This window comes from Oncorhynchus tshawytscha, linkage group LG13, assembly GCF_018296145.1.
Source record: "Oncorhynchus tshawytscha isolate Ot180627B linkage group LG13, Otsh_v2.0, whole genome shotgun sequence".
Taxonomy (NCBI): domain Eukaryota; kingdom Metazoa; phylum Chordata; class Actinopteri; order Salmoniformes; family Salmonidae; genus Oncorhynchus; species Oncorhynchus tshawytscha.
The window spans coordinates 62,695,545-62,711,918 of NC_056441.1; positions in this window are offsets into that span (position 1 = coordinate 62,695,545).

Here is a 16,374-nt window from a genome sequence, read left to right on the forward strand (position 1 = left end):
ACGCAGTCCTCCAAACTTCAGTCATTTGCGCGGGAAGAACATATTTAGCGATACATGTAAATATTGACCCTAAATGCATTGCATCATATAAATACAATGCCAGGCTGTGTTTACACAAATACCTCGTAAATGTTGAACAGAAATTAGTATTTAGAGGATGTTTCTGTCGTATTGCTAATGTGCGCCACTAATATAGGATATAGTGAAGGCTTGAGGAAATGCAGATGTGCCATTCTATCTCTTAAATCATATATATTAGCCTACCTCATGAAAGACAAAAAAATGGTATGACCATTGACCAACAATAAATATACCGAATTTAAAACGCCCAAAGGCTAATACTAAATGATGTGTAACTGGCCCTCACAAACATAACACGTGATGTAAAAGTAGCCGTTCTTACCTCCACGTTATTGCTCAGCCCTTAACACGAATTTGACCTCTGCACTGTACTCCCCTTTAGCTGTGCTTTTCTTCCGAGAATATTAGTCCCACAACGACAAAACCTTAGCCGCCGTGGTATAGAAGATGCTTCTGCTATAAAATGGTAGATTTTTTTTATAGGAGCTGAATTGAGATGGGTTTCTGAAAGGGAATTTAAACTTGACTCACTCCCACAGTCACGTGGTGCAGAAATTAGGAACAGGAGTTCAGTGGGGTTGTGGTGGGCTAGTGGACTTGGAGCAAAACGGGGTGTTGCTGAGGACAATGTTCCAGCATCTTTCAAGCATCGTTAAAAACTCCAATATTATATATACCGATGGCGTTTTGGTCTCTGGTCCGAAACTAATAGTGTTTGTTGGTTTAGTAGTTAGGCTATTTTTATGTTTTTGAGAAATACTAGGCAGAAAAATAGAAAAGTCCGTTCCTTTTATTCATGTGTCAATATGTTACCTGTGGCTCTGATGGGACCATTAATAAACCTTGCTAATATGATGATCATTTTGGTTTTATTAATGAAAATATCTGTTGCAAAAACATTAATTCCAATACAAACATCAGCTTCTTTTCACAAGTGAGAAAAACAAATGTGTGCCAATTGTCTAATTTGTATAGTCTATTTTGAACCATTTTAATTCGTTATTTCGGTATCAAATTAAACCAGAAACTGTTTTTTCCAAACTTAAAAAGACATGAATGGTGAATGAACATGTCATTGACCCTTGGCCCTGAGTAGATAAGCACGAGGTGCATTACAGTCGCAAACAATTCAGGATGTAAGTATTACATTTCTCTGAACGGTCCGTAGAATATATTAGTTTGTTTCATGGCGGTATACCACTACTTTGCCTACAAATTAATATTTATTAAAAACATTCAGGCAGAAAAAACTAGGCATCATGCAAATATCAGTTTAATTTTAAAAATATTACAAGACCTTTTGACTTCTAAATCCTACGCTTACGTTTTTGATATGTATGTATATGTTTTTTTTTCTTAAAATTTAGCAATTAGAAAAGCAGATGTTTTAGTCATTATCGTGATTGGAATGATATACACCAACTCTATGTATTATTGTTGGTATATGCCTTTTCAGAACCAATTACGCATCTCTAACGAATTTAACATTTCAAATACTATAAGTAACAATGAGATATTTTCATTTACAGTGCATTCGGGAAGTATTCAGACCCCTTGACTTTTTACAGCCTTATTCTAAAATGGATTAAATTGTTGTTTTTTCAATCTACACACAATATCCCATAATGAAAAAGCAAAAACAGGTTTATAGAAATTGTTGCAGTTATAATTATTTAAAAAAAAACTGAAATATCACATTTACATAAGTATTCAGACCCTGTAGTCAGTATGCGGCAGGGTAGCCTAGTGGTTAGAGGTTGGACTAGTGGAAGGTTGCAAGTTCAAACCCCGGAGCTGACAAAGGTACACATCTGTCCGTTCTGCCCCTGAACAGGCAGTTAACCCACTGTTCCTAGGCTGTCATTGAAAATAAGAATTTGTTCTTAACTGATTTGCCTGGTTAAATAAAAAATAAAAAATGTTGTTGAAGCACCTTTGGCAACAATTACAGCCTTGAGTCTTCTTGGGTATGATGCTACAAGCTTGGCACATCTGTATTTGGGGAGTTTCTCCCATTCCTCTCTGCAGATCCTCTCAATCTCTGTCAGGTTGGATGGGGAGTGTTGCTGCAGAGCTATTTTCAGGTCTCTCCAGAGATGTTCGATCGGGCTCTGGCTGGGCCACTCAAGGGCATTCAGAGACTTGTCCCGAAGCCAGTCCTGAGTTGTCCTGAGCGCTCTAGAGCAGGTTTTTAATCAAGGATCTCTCTGTACTTTGCTCTGTTCATCTTTGCCTCGACCCTGACTAGTCTCACAGTCCCTGCTGCTGAAAAACATCCCCACAGCATGATGCTGCCACCACCATGCTTCACCGTAGGGATGGTGCCAGGTTTACTCCAGCTTGGCATTCAAGCCAAAGAGTTCAATTTTAGTTTCATCAGAGCAGAGAATCATGTTTTTCATGGTATGAGAGTCTTTCGGTGCCTTTTGGCAAACTCCAAGCGGGCTGTCATGAGTCTTTTACTGAGGAGTGGCTTCCATCTGGTCACTACCATGAAGGCCTGATTGGTGGAGTGCTGCAGAGATGGTTGTCCTTCTGGAAGGTTCTCCCATCTCCACAGAGGAACTCTAGAGCTCTGTCAGAGTGACCATTGTGTTCTTTCTTGGTCACCTCCCTGACCAAGGCCCTTCTCCCCCGATTGCTCAATTTGGCCGGGAAGGCCAGCTCTAGGAAGAGTCTTGGTGGTTCTAAACTTCTTCCATTTAAGAATGATGGAGGCCACTGTCTTGGGGACCTTCAATGCTGCAGACATTTTTTGGGACCCTTGCCCAGATCTGTGCCTCGACACAATCCTGTCTCGAAGGGCTACTGACAATTCCTTCGACCTCATGGCTTGGTTTTTGTTCTGACATGCACTGTCAACTGTGGGACCTTATAGACAAGTGTGTGCCTTTCCAAATCATGTCCAATCAATTTAATTCACTACAGGTGGACTCCAATCAAGTTGTAGAAGGAGGATCAATTGAAACAGGATGCACCTGAGCTAAATTTTGAGTCATAGCAAAGGGTCTGAATACTTATGTAAATAAGGTATTTCTGCTTTTATTTTTATAAATTTGCACAAATTTATAAAAAAATGTTTTTGCTTTGTCATTATGGGGTATTGTGTGTAGATTGCGGAGGACATTTTTTAAAAATGTTGTCAATTTTAGAATAAGGCTGTAACGTAACAAAATGTGGAAAAATTCAAGGGGTCTGAATAGTTTCTGAAGGCACTGTATGTGCCAATTTTACCCCAAACCCTTTGATGTTATTAATATTTATATAATGTTGTATGAGTGTACATGTTCCCTCAATCTATTCCATCTGACTGTATGGAAGCAGACTTAGCTCTGTAATCAGTTGTTTACAATAATATACTTGACATTTCCCCGCTCTGATATATTGCCATACATACCATTGTATTATATTGAAGTTTGACACCACTCAGCCTTTCATGGTTTCAGAATTGCTTTTATGCTTTGTGACAAGGACTTAAATTCTGGTGTGGGGTGAATATAGGGATGTTCTATTCTGTTCGATAAAGGACAATGCTTATTTAGCTGGAGTTGTGTCTACGTGATATTGTCTAACTAGGGTGAGCGTTGGTGTCACAGCATACAGAGTAGTCCATTGGCTGATTTATGTCGGAGGGAGTGAGGGTTTTTCTTTCCTTGGGAAAACATTTGCCTGTGTAATTGGCAGTGGGTGAGAGAGAGGGGTTTCGGCTAATAAAAAACAAAAGATGTGAACGACGTGGTTCCCCCTCTCGCTCTCTCTCTCCCGTCGCTGTCTTTATTCTCTTTAAAGCCACACTCCATAAGGTGTGCGTATGTCATATTTTTCCAAATCAAGGAGTACATAATTCATTAGTTGAAATAATCTTACAGACTGTTTAATCTTGCAGATTGCGGCTTGAAGAAGCCAGTGCCTCTCCTTTCTGATTTGAGTGCAGTCAAAATGGAGGAGATAGAGAGAGTGGTGAATTTGGGCTTATTACACCTACAGTGCTCAGATGCCTATTAGCTTAGCAGTGAGCATAGTGCTAGCCATTGCACAGAGGCTATTTCTCCCACTTACACCTCCCAGACCAAGGCCCTTCACCCCCGATTGCCCAATTTGGCCGTGCGGCCAGCTCTAGGAAGAGTCTTGGTGGTTCCAAACTTCTTCCATTTAAGAATGATGGAGGCCACTGTGTTCTTGGAGACTTTCAATGCTGATATTTGGTTCAGAGATTTTTTGGTACCCTTCCCCAGATCTGTGCCTTGATACAATCCTGTCTTGGAGCTCTACAGACAATTCCTTCGATCTCATGGCTTGGTTTTTGCTCTAACATGCACTGTAAACTGTGGGACCAATCAATTGAATTTACCACAGGTGGACTGCAATCAAGTTGTAGAAACATCTCAAACAGGATGCACCTGAGCTCAATTTCGAGTCTCATACCAAAGGGACTGAATGCTTATGTACACAATGTGTTTCTGTTTTTTTTTATACTTTTGCAAACATTTCTACAAACCTGTTTTCACTTTGTCATTATGAGGTATTGTGTATAGATTGATGAGGATTTTTTATTTGATTTAATTCATTTTAGAATAATGCTGTAATGAAACAAAATGTGGAAAAAGTGAAGGGGTCTGAATACTTTCCGAATGGTGGGTGGCGGACACACTGTATGAGTCCAATTAGACTCTTCCTATCCCCTCCACTAGCCAGTCTGGGGGATAAAGAGCCTGTCGGACCACCAGCTGGATCTATAGAAAGAGAATAGTCACGTACACTTCCTGTGTGAGCAGCCAATCAGAACCATGGGTTTGCCTAAATTAACTACCCATGGTTCTGATTGGCTGCTCACACAGGAAGTGTAAATGACTATTCTCTCTCTATAGATCCAAATGGTGGTCCGACCGGCTATCTTTTCCCCGGGCTCTACTCTATGGCCATGGTGCATCATGGGAAACAGGAAGTGTCCCAGGACACTGACCAAACATGGGGGCAGATTACCTGTACACGGGGCTAAAGTTACGACCCTGTTACATCACGTTAACTTGAAATGTTAATTGTTAAATGTTAAGGATGTTACAGAGACACACACCATGTCCCAATTGTCACAGCTCAAGTGTCCGTTGACTGTTCAGTTTGGTAGACCTTCAGTAATGAATTGTGTGTGCAGTTCTATTAGGTAATGTACTAACTAGTATGAAATGGTATTATTCATATAATCAATATTAGGAGAATCTTCTGATTTAAGATTATTATTTTTTCTTCATTTTCATTTATAAAGCAGGCACAATTTATATATTTTTCAAAGTTATCCACCCGATCTGAATGTATCTATAGAGCAATGACCTTGATAACATTGTAAAACTTAGCTCATGATTTTAGTTCTGAATATTCATAGGGCAAGCCTACAGTAGAACTTGTGTTAAATGGCTTCTTGGCAGGATGGGATTTCAGATCCTTCTTGGAGCTCTTGGGGTGGTTCAATCAGAGGAGGCTGGTGGGAAGAGCTATAGGAGGACAGGCTCGTCGTAATGGCTCGAATTGAATGAATGGAACGGAGTCAAACATGTGGCTTCCATATGGTAGATACAAGTCCATTTATTCCATTACTGTCTTTACAATGAGCCCGTCCTCCTATATCCTCCCACCAGCCTCCTCTGGTTTCAGTTCAACCACAAGTGGGCTGCTCTACTCTGAAACAACAGCCTCAAAAGAAGCTTTAACCCAATTATGTTTTTCAAACAAGACTTTGTTTATTTCCATTTTAAGTGACACACACTATAACGTTGTTTTGAATGATGTCAAAAATTAAGTATCCTTAATTTGGGAGGTAAAGTTGAGTCCAAATAGCTGTGGTTGGATTAGATCAAGCATAAATCCCCAAAGGCCAATTAATGTAGAAGTCGTGGTTTGTTGAAAAACTTTTTGAATGCAGTCAAAGGTTATCACAGATAATGAGGTTGACAAGTATAAGAAGTTTGCTTTCTATTTTCACCCAATTTCTGACAATTCTATACACCTAGATTACATTTATAGATATTTGGTCAAGTGACAAATGCCGTCCGCCAGTATTCTCTCCGGTGAAGCCCGGTGCAGATGATTATACTGCATAACAGGGTTCCCCAACTGGTGGGAGGGGGCATTTCAAATACTTTGAAAACACATAGTAATCAGCTTCCAACTGATTTTAATTTTGGAAATCTGTTCCCAAGTATTCCCTCGCATAATAGAGAGACACGTTTGAACAGGCGCTGAATAGCCCTGCGTAAATCTATAAACCAAAACAGAGCCATTGATGACCAGTTGACCCCTAAGGTATGGGAAAACATTGGATAGGAGCAGAAACTGGGGCTCACCCATACCGAGGCTCACCCCACATGGGGAAAAGTAACTCAAGTGCAGTTGACATCTTCTGGCTTTCTGTCAAGGCAAATGGACAGTTTATACACATGGTTCAGAGCTGTCCGAAGCAGATGAAACACTGAGCCCTGGCTGTCAGCTAGCCGAGGGTGTCATGCTACAAATCTCAGTTGAGACCCACTAGGTTGTTTAGGTTCAGACTCAGGCAGAGGCAGTGGAGAGGCAAGGTTCACATTCCTATCTGAGTGTGGAGGTCCTGGACTGGTAAAAATGACCATGTTACGTCTCTACCAGAGCCATGTATTTAATTCAATATATATTTAAGGCATGGGGGGTGTGGTATATGGCCAATATACTATGGCTAAGGACTGTTCTCACCCACGACGCACGCAGAGTGCCTGGACACAACCGACAGCCATGGTATATAGGCCATATATCACAAGCCCCAGAGGTGCCTTATTGCTATTGTAAACTGGTTACCTACATAATTAGAACAGTAAAAATGCATGTTGGTCGTACTCATACCCATGGTAAACGGTATGATAAACCACAGCTTTCAGCCAATCATCATTCAGGGCTCGAACCACCCGGTTTGTAATAATAAATATATGGCTCTGATCATGGCCAATCTGTGTAGGGAGACAGAATATTGTATATATTGGTAGCCTGTTACTTGCAATCCCTTGCTTGTTCTAGTTGTAGATGCTCATTGTTGAACGTGAACCCAATGAGCAGACTGATCATGTAACTATTGAAGCTGATTATAGTTACACTGTGAAGTGTAAAGAGGCCTACATCTAAGCTGCGAGATAAAAAGTAAGAGGTCAGGGGTCTCAATGTAACCACAGAACCACTCATATAATTGTAATTTCTTTATCCACAATACAAACAAGAACTACTGCACATGTCTCTGTTCTCTGTAAAACCATTCTCATGTTTATTTGGTGGTATTGCCATCAGTACTCCATTACATCACCATAACCATCGTAAGATCCTTAGCTAGCGTAAATTAGAAAAGTAATGCACTCTGTTCTTCTGAGGTAAGCCCTTCAAGCTTAGAAGTGAAATGGGGTTTGGACTGTTAGCGTTCAGTTCATAGCAGTGCTACGAGACATTAGTGTCAGGGTTAATTGGTGTGTTTAGTCCAGTTTAGTAGCTCTCTCCTCTCTCTCTTGGTATGTAGGCATCATGTGCTGTGTGGTTCAGGATACGGTCAAGCAAGGCCCATAGTCTCACTAACACAACGCACACTTACTTACACAACACACACACTGTAACATACACACTGTTACACACACACAAACACAATCACACACAGTCACCTCTTCCTGTCCACCGCTCTTTGATCCCCAAAGAGGAGACGTGGGACCTAGTTTGGCCGTTCGACATTACAGAAGCCGTGGGTCTAGTCCTGCTCCACCCGCTGTGTGTGTGTAGTGCTGCTTGGACCTCCCAGGGAGACTCCAGCATCCCAGAATCCCCCTTTAACTTGATGGCCTCTTCCTGTGTCTCTTTTTAAAACACACATCTTCCTTGTCATCTCGTCATTTTGTCATCTTCCTTGCCAGCGTTGGGCCACCACGAGCCAGAACAGATTCAATGCCCCTTGGCATAGATTCTACTAGTGTCTGGAACTTTCCTAAACCCTCTGGTCTTTGTGTTGCTCTCTATATATGGAATAAGGGAGGCCATTTGTCATGCAACACTTAGTTTTTCCCTCTGTTTTTATCTCAAATGTATTTCAAAAGACTTCCCTAGTACTCAGCCTTTGTTCTCGAGGAAAGAGAAGCATTGAGAGTAGTAGAAACACAGAAACACCAGGACTATAGGAGACAGAAACTAGACAATTAGGAAGCAACATTGGACGTAAGCCTACTGATGACATCAATTCCCCATCAGTGTGCATGGATGATGTGTTGTGAGGGTACATGTAAGTGCATGACTGAATGCAAGCTTTTGAATAGAAATGTGTGCATATGTGTATGAACAGCGGGGCAAAAAAGTTTTTAGTCAGCCACCAATTGTGCAAGTTCTCCCACTTAAAGAGATGAGAGAGGCCTGTAATTTTCATCATAGGTACACTTCAACTATGACAGACAAAATTAGAAAAAAATCCAGAGGATCACATTGTAGGATTTTTAATGAATTTATTTGCAAATTATGGTGGAAAATAAGTATTTGGTCACCTACAAACAAGCAAGATTTCTGGCTCTCACAGACCTGTAACTTCTTCTTTAAGAGGCTCCTCTGTCCTCCACTCGTTACCTGTATTAATGGCACCTGTTTGAACTTGTTATCAGTATAAAAGACACATGTCCACAACCTCAAACAGTCACACTCCAAACTCCATTATGGCCAAGACCAAAGAGCTGTCAAAGGACACCAGAAACAAAATTGTAGACCTGCACCAGGCTGGGAAGACTGAATCTGCAATAGGTAAGCAGCTTGGTTTGAAGAAATCAACTGTGGGAGCAATTATTAGGAAATGGAAGACATACAAGACCACTGATAATATCCCTCGATCTGGGGCTCCAAGCAAGATCTCACCCCGTGTGGTCAAAATGATCACAAGACCGGTGAGCAAAAATCCCAGAACCACACGGGGGGACCTAGTGAATGACCTGCAGAGAGCTGGGACCAAAGTAACAAAGCCTACCATCAGTAACACACTACGCCGCCAGGGACTCAAATCCTGCAGTGCCAGACATGTCCCCCTGCTTAAGCCGGTACATGTCCAGGCCGTCTGAAGTTTGCTAGAGAGCATTTGGATGATCCAGAAGAAGATTGGGAGAATGTCATATGGTCAGATGAAACCAAAATATAACGTTTTGGTAAAAACTCAACTCGTCGTGTTTAGAGGACAACGAATGCTGAGTTGCATCCAAAGAACACCATACCTACTGTGAAGCATGGAGGTGGAAACATCATGCTTTGGGGCTGTTTTTCTGCAAAGGGACCAGGACAACTGATCCGTGTAAAGGAAAGAATGAATGGGGCCATGTATCGTGAGATTTTGAGTGAAAACCTCCTTCCATCAGCAAGGGCATTGAAGATGAAACGTGGCTGGGTCTTTTAGCATGACAATGATCCCAAACACACCGCCTGGGCAATGAAGGAGTGGCTTCGTAAGAAGCATTTCAAGGTCCTGGAGTGGCCTAGACAGTCTCCAGATCTCAACCCCATAGAAAATCTTTGGAGGGAGTTGAAAGTCTGTGTTGCCCAGCAACAGCCCCAAAACATCACTGCTCTAGAGGACATCTGCATGGAGGAATGGGCCAAAATACCAGCAACAGTGTGTGAAAACCTTGTGAAGACTTACAGAAAGCGTTTGACCTCTGTCATTGCTAACAAAGGGTATATAACAAAGTATTGAGATAAACTTTTGTTATTGACCAAATACTTATTTTCCACCATAATTTGCAAATAAATTCATTAAAAATCCTACAATGTGATTTTCTGGATTTTTTTTTCTCATTTTGTCTGTCATAGTTGAAGTGTACCAATGATGAAAATTACAGGCCTCTCTCATCTTTTTAAGTGGGAGAACTTGCACAATTGGTGGCTGACTAAATACTTTTTTGCCCCACTGTATGACCCAGTGAACAAATATGTTTTAAACATCTGTCTGTCTATCTATGGCCTAGATTCAATCAGATCAAGCGTTAACCGGCGATAGCTGACATCCGCAGAGCTGATGTTTTGGCGGTGTCGGAGGTGTAACTGCGTTGGAGCTGTCACATCGATGAGCTGCTGCTCTTGTGATTGCTACGAAGCCACACCCATCCCACTAGCGTTAGAAGTTCAGAATGAGAAAGTGTGGGCCTAGGCAATATAGAAATAATGGCGCTGAAATTGAAAATCATGAAACAAAATTTTGAGGATTTCTATCAGCCTAATCAAGGTGTAGGCCTAGATTATATCACACATTCCAGTGTTGGAACTTGTAAACACAGCTGCAAGGGATTCCAACACTTTTGGAAAAAATGCAGTGGTGTAAAGTACTTTCGTTGCTCTGTCTTACTGAGCATTTCAATACCTAAAACACAAGGATCCTCTTCATTAGGTGTGACTTCTCATTTTCAAGCTGAAGAATAAAACCTTTTTTAAGTTGATCTGTACTTAACTATTTCTTTATACTTTACTACATTTCTAAAGGAAATTATGTACTTTTTACTCCCTGACACACAAAAGTACTCAATACATTTTGAATGCTTAGCAGGACAGGAAAATGGTCCAATTCACACACTTATCAAGAGAACATCCTGGGTCATCCCAACTGCCTCTGATCTGGAGGACTCACTAAACACAAATGCTTTGTTTGTAAATGATGTCTGAGTGTTGTAGTGTACCCCTGACTATCTGTAAATGATGTCTGAGTGTTGTAGTGTACCCCTGGCTATCTGTAAATGATGTCTGAGTGTTGGAGTGTACCCCTGGCTATCTGTAAATGATGTCTGAGTGTTGTAGTGTACCCCTGGCTATCTGTAAATGATGTCTGAGTGTTGTAGTGTACCCCTGGCTATCTGTAAATGATGTCTGTGTTGGAGTGTGCCATTGACTATCTGTAAATGATGACTGAGTGTTGGAGTGTGCCCCTGACTATCTGTAAATGATGTCTGAGTGTTGGAGTGTGACCCTGACTATCTGTAAATGATGTCTGAGTGTTGGAGTGTGCCCCTGGCTATCTGTAAATGATGTCTGAGTGTTGGAGTGTGCCCCTGACTATCTGTAAATGATGTCTGAGTGTTGTAGTGTACCCCTGTCTATCTGTAAATGATGTCTGAGTGTTGTAGTGTACCCCTGGCTATCTGTAAATGATGTCTGAGTGTTGTAGTGTACCCCTGGCTATCTGTAAATGATGTCTGTGTTGGAGTGTGCCATTGACTATCTGTAAATGATGACTGAGTGTTGGAGTGTGCCCCTGACTATCTGTAAATGATGTCTGAGTGTTGGAGTGTGCCCCTGTCTATCTGTAAATGATGTCTGAGTGTTGGAGTGTACCCCTGACTATCTGTAAATGATGTCTGAGTGTTGGAGTGTGCCCCTGGCTATCTGTAAATGATGTCTGAGTGTTGGAGTGTGCCCCTGGCTATCTGTAAATGATGTCTGAGTGTTGGAGTGTGCCCCTGGCTATCTGTAAATGATGTCTGAGTGTTGGAGTGTGCCCCTGGCTATCTGTAAATGATGTCTGAGTGTTGGAGTGTGCCCCTGGCTATCTGTAAATGATGTCTGAGTGTTGGAGTGTGCCCCTGACTATCTGTAAATGATCTCTGAGTGTTGGAGTATGCCCCTGGCTATCTGTAAATGATGTCTGAGTGTTGGAGTGTGCCCCTGACTATCTGTAAATGATCTCTGAGTGTTGGAGTATGCCCCTGTCTATCTGTAAATGATGACTGAGTGTTGGAGTGTACCCCTGACTATCTGTAAATGATGTCTGAGTGTTGGAGTGTGCCCCTGGCTATCTGTAAATGATGACTGAGTGTTGGAGTGTGCCCCTGGCTATCTGTAAATGATGACTGAGTGTTGGAGTGTGCCCCTGACTATCTGTAAATGATGTCTGAGTGTTGGAGTGTGGCCCTGACTATCTGTAAATGATGTCTGAGTGTTGGAGTGTGCCCCTGGCTATCTGTAAATGATGTCTGAGTGTTGGAGTGTGCCCTGACTATCTGTAAATGATGTCTGAGTGTTGGAGTGTGCCCCTGACTATCTGTAAATGATGTCTGAGTGTTGGAGTGTGCCCCTGACTATCTGTAAATGATGTCTGAGTGTTGGAGTGTGCCCGTGACTATCTGTAAATGATGACTGAGTGTTGGAGTGTGCCCCTGACTATCTGTAAATGATGTCTGAGTGTTGCAGTGTACCCCTGACTGTCTGTAAATTTGCTTAATATAAGGAATTAGAAATTATTTATACTTTTACTTTTGATACTTAAGTATATTTTAACAATTACATGTATTTTTTATACTTAAGTATATTTAAAACCAAATACTTCTAGACTTTTACTCCAGCAGTATTTTCCTGGTTGATTTTCACTTCTACTTAAGTAATTTTCTATTAAAGTATATTTACTTGTAGTTAAGTATGACAATTGGGTACTTTTTCCATCACTGAAAAAAGGCTTTCAAAAGAGTTCTTTGGCTGTCCCCATAGGAGAACTATTTTTGGTTCCAGGTATAACTTGTTTGGGTTCCATGTAGAATCCTCTGGGGAAAGGATTCTACATGGAACCCAAAAGGGATTTACCTGGAACGAAAAAGGGTTCTTCAACGGGCTCTCAAATGGGGACAGCCGAAGAATCATTTTAGGTACTAGATAGCACCTTTTTTTCTAAGAGTCTATTAATGTGACCGTGCAACCAATGTCCGCGATAGCTATGCCGGAGCCACTTATGGATTTGACTGTTCGAACGCGGTTCCACCTCTAACACATCAAAACACCAGCTATGCAGGTGTCGGCTAGCGTGAATATGATTGAATCAAGCTATGTGCACTATCTCCCTGTCAGCCGTTGTGACTGTTTCTCGCTGTGCTTAACCCGGGGTTGTGTGAGAGGATTGTATGTTTTTAGAAGAGCTGGCTGGTTTAGTCTCAGGCCCCGGCTAGGCCCTGCACTCCGTTCATCATGACAAACTCTGTTAGTCTAAATTCATCTGCTATGTTAATCTCTGTGTCAGGACCAGGGGTGCTGCGTGCTAGGAGCAAATGATTTCTCCCGGGTCAGATCTGAAAATCCCTCACCGCTCTTCTGCAGTGTTTTATGTCTTCTTAAACATGTCCTCAAGGACCCCGGAGATCAAAAGACACTTTGGACGTCTACTCTGTATACTCTACAGGTCCTACAGGATGCATGGAGCATGTGTCTGAGAGTTGCCTCCAAATGGCACCCTATTTTCTATATAGTGCACTTCTTTTGACCATGGCCCATAATCACAATGTAGGGAATAGGGTGCCATTTGGGACACAATCGTGGGTTCAAGAGCTCATTTATAATATTGTTTGGTTTATCATTGATTTACTGGTTTTCGTATTGTAATATTTTAGTTTATACACATCCTTTTCCAGTAGTACTTTAAAGTACTACTTAAGTAGTTTTTGGGGTATCTGTACTTTAGTTTACAATTTATATTTTTTTACAACTTTTAACACTTTTACTTTTACTCCACTACATTCCTAAAGAAAATATGTACTTTTTACTCGCATACATTTTCCCTGACACCAAAAAGTACTTGTTACATTTTCAATGCTGAGGCAGGACAAAATTATGGTCCAATTCACAAACCACGCAATATAATGCGTTATCATCCTTACTGCTTCTGATTTGTGTACTGCGTTTGTAAATTATGTCTGATTGTTGGAGTGTGCCCGTCTGTCTGTAAATACATTTAAATCATGAAGTCTGGTTTGCTTAATATAAGGAATTGTATGTATAGCATTTAGTTTTACTTTGTACTTTTACTCAAGTTAAAACATTTAGTACTTTTTCCACCACTGTACTTAAGTACATTTAAAACCATAGTTTTACACTTTTACTCAAGTATTATTATCCTGGGTGACTTTACTTTTACTTGAGTAGCTTTTTATTTAACTAGAGTATCTTTACTTTTACTAAAGTATGATAATTTAGTATTTTTTCCACCACTGTCTTTTTCGAGGATAGTTGTAAAATAACAATGTAGCCTACATGATAGTCTTTTCTCAGGGCCTCGTTAAGGCATCCTTCTCAAAAGTATGGCTATAGATACTGTTGGGTGCATGCATACACACATGCACACGCACACACACATTATTAGGTCGATGTACTCTTCTTTTATTTCAAGGCTTTAACTCAGTACTGGAGAAGTTGAATACATTTGAACCATCACTAATGTGTTAGAATTCATAAATGTTGCTTCATATTTAGAACATGTAGCTAACTTATTTTTGCTTTCTTTGCCTTTTTTCCAGCTTTTGTGACATTTCACGAAGTAATTGATCTCATACTGATATTTCCCCCAAAATCTTGTTGTTTTTCAAAAGTAAGTAGTTGTGACATCTAGTGGTGAATGCTGGTACTTCAAAACTGTTTGGAGCAAGTCCACTAAGATTGGCAAGAACAAGCAAAAAGTCAGAGCCAGAGGCAGTTCCAGCCCACATTATGTGTACGCGCCCCATGCCTGAAATCCAGGTCATGGCAAGTGTCTTTTCGGAACGCAGAGCAGGTGAGAGCTTCCAAGGAAATGTTTATTTAGAAGGTTACTGCAGCCTGTGCGCGCGCCACCCTCCTTGCCGGTCTATTCTGGGCTGATATCTGCTTCCTTGCTGGTTATCTCCGCCAAGAGATCTGTCTCCACTTCTCCAGTGGTGTGTTGTCGGTGTTCTCACCCAGCTCACGTTCTGAGATAGCGAAGGCAAGGGGCGTAATATAGAATGCAGAATAGACTCCTCCTGCCCCCAAGATAATTGCCAGGAATCTCGATAATTTTGTTAAAATAAAGTTTTTAAATGTCCTTCTTCAAGTTAATCAATACATTTTATGTTGACCACTAATGCTGTATTATTGGACCTTTATTTAACTAGGTAAGTCAGTTACCTAGTTAAAATAACCCTAACCTGGACGAGGCAGGGCCAATTGTATACCGCCCTATGCGACTCCCAATCACGGCTGGTTGTGATTCAGCTAGGAATCGAACCAGGGTCTGTAGTGACACCTCTAGCACTGGGATGCAGTGCCTTAGATGGCACGGCCTGCTGGTCATGCATGCATCTGCCCTCTTATTAGCTACTGTTGCCTTCGATCTTTGAGAGTATATATTTCCATTGTTATAGTGTTCACTTGACTGTCTTGTCAATATAATAGACCATCTTTGCTTCTTATCACCAGAGAATCACCAACTAATCACCAATGGCTATAAGTGAATAGGCTACTTGTTCTTTATCTTAATATAATTCAGATTCTATCAATTTTGGATAGCTGAGTTGGGAGTGATCAGGCAATGAAGAAGAAGAAAATATACTACTTTAAAATGGAGATTGCCTCAGTGGCGTTGTCCTTGCTGTCAATAATGGGACTGATACAAAATGAGTCCTCTATCTATCTCTCTGGCCTGTTGTTCACGCATGCCTGCCCACTAGCTACTGTTGCCTTCCATCTTTGAGGACATGTATTTCCATTGTTATAGCGTTCACTTGACTGTCTTGTTAAATATAATAGACAATATTTTGCTTCTGCCATGTCCTAGGGAGAAACTTAGTTACAGTGTTCAATGGCATATGTGTATGTTGTTTGTATAAACATATTATTCATCTAACTCAAATAATAGTTTCATAAATAAGCAAAAGACTGAAAGTGTTACTTTGTGTTCGGTCTCCCCTAATTATCTGCTATTCAGTGGAACAGACAACAGATAATGGACGCTTTCCTTTGCCCAGCCGTTGCTGACACATGCCAGATCTACAACGCCTGGATAGGTATTTTAAGTATCAGCTAACCACATCGTTTTGTTATAGCAATCTCACGCAACTTTTGGTTGATGCATGCAATGTCTGAGCAGGGGAACGCGACCAATGCATTTCCTCTGCTGTATTGATGAAGCTATTTTATAGGCTATCTAATTTGAGCTCAAATATCGGCTTTTTACGGTAAAATGTGCACTTGGGATTGGGCCACAGTCAGGCAACAGTGATCCAATCAGCGAAACACCTGCCTCCACGATCACTGCAGAGAGATGTTTGGAGATTCAGGTAAGTGTAAACATCCGAAAATCTACATAAGCACACAGAACACATTTCAACTGTAATGGACAAATAGATTAGCATCATCATGTCATTGTCTGGCCCTGATTTTAGTGAAAGGAGTCGAGTCTGTAGCCTACTTACTCATCATGAGTCATGCTGGGTTGGTTGACATCAGGAAGAATGACATTTTCTCATGCCCATGGGAATGCATGTGAAAATGTGGTCAAAACGGAATATT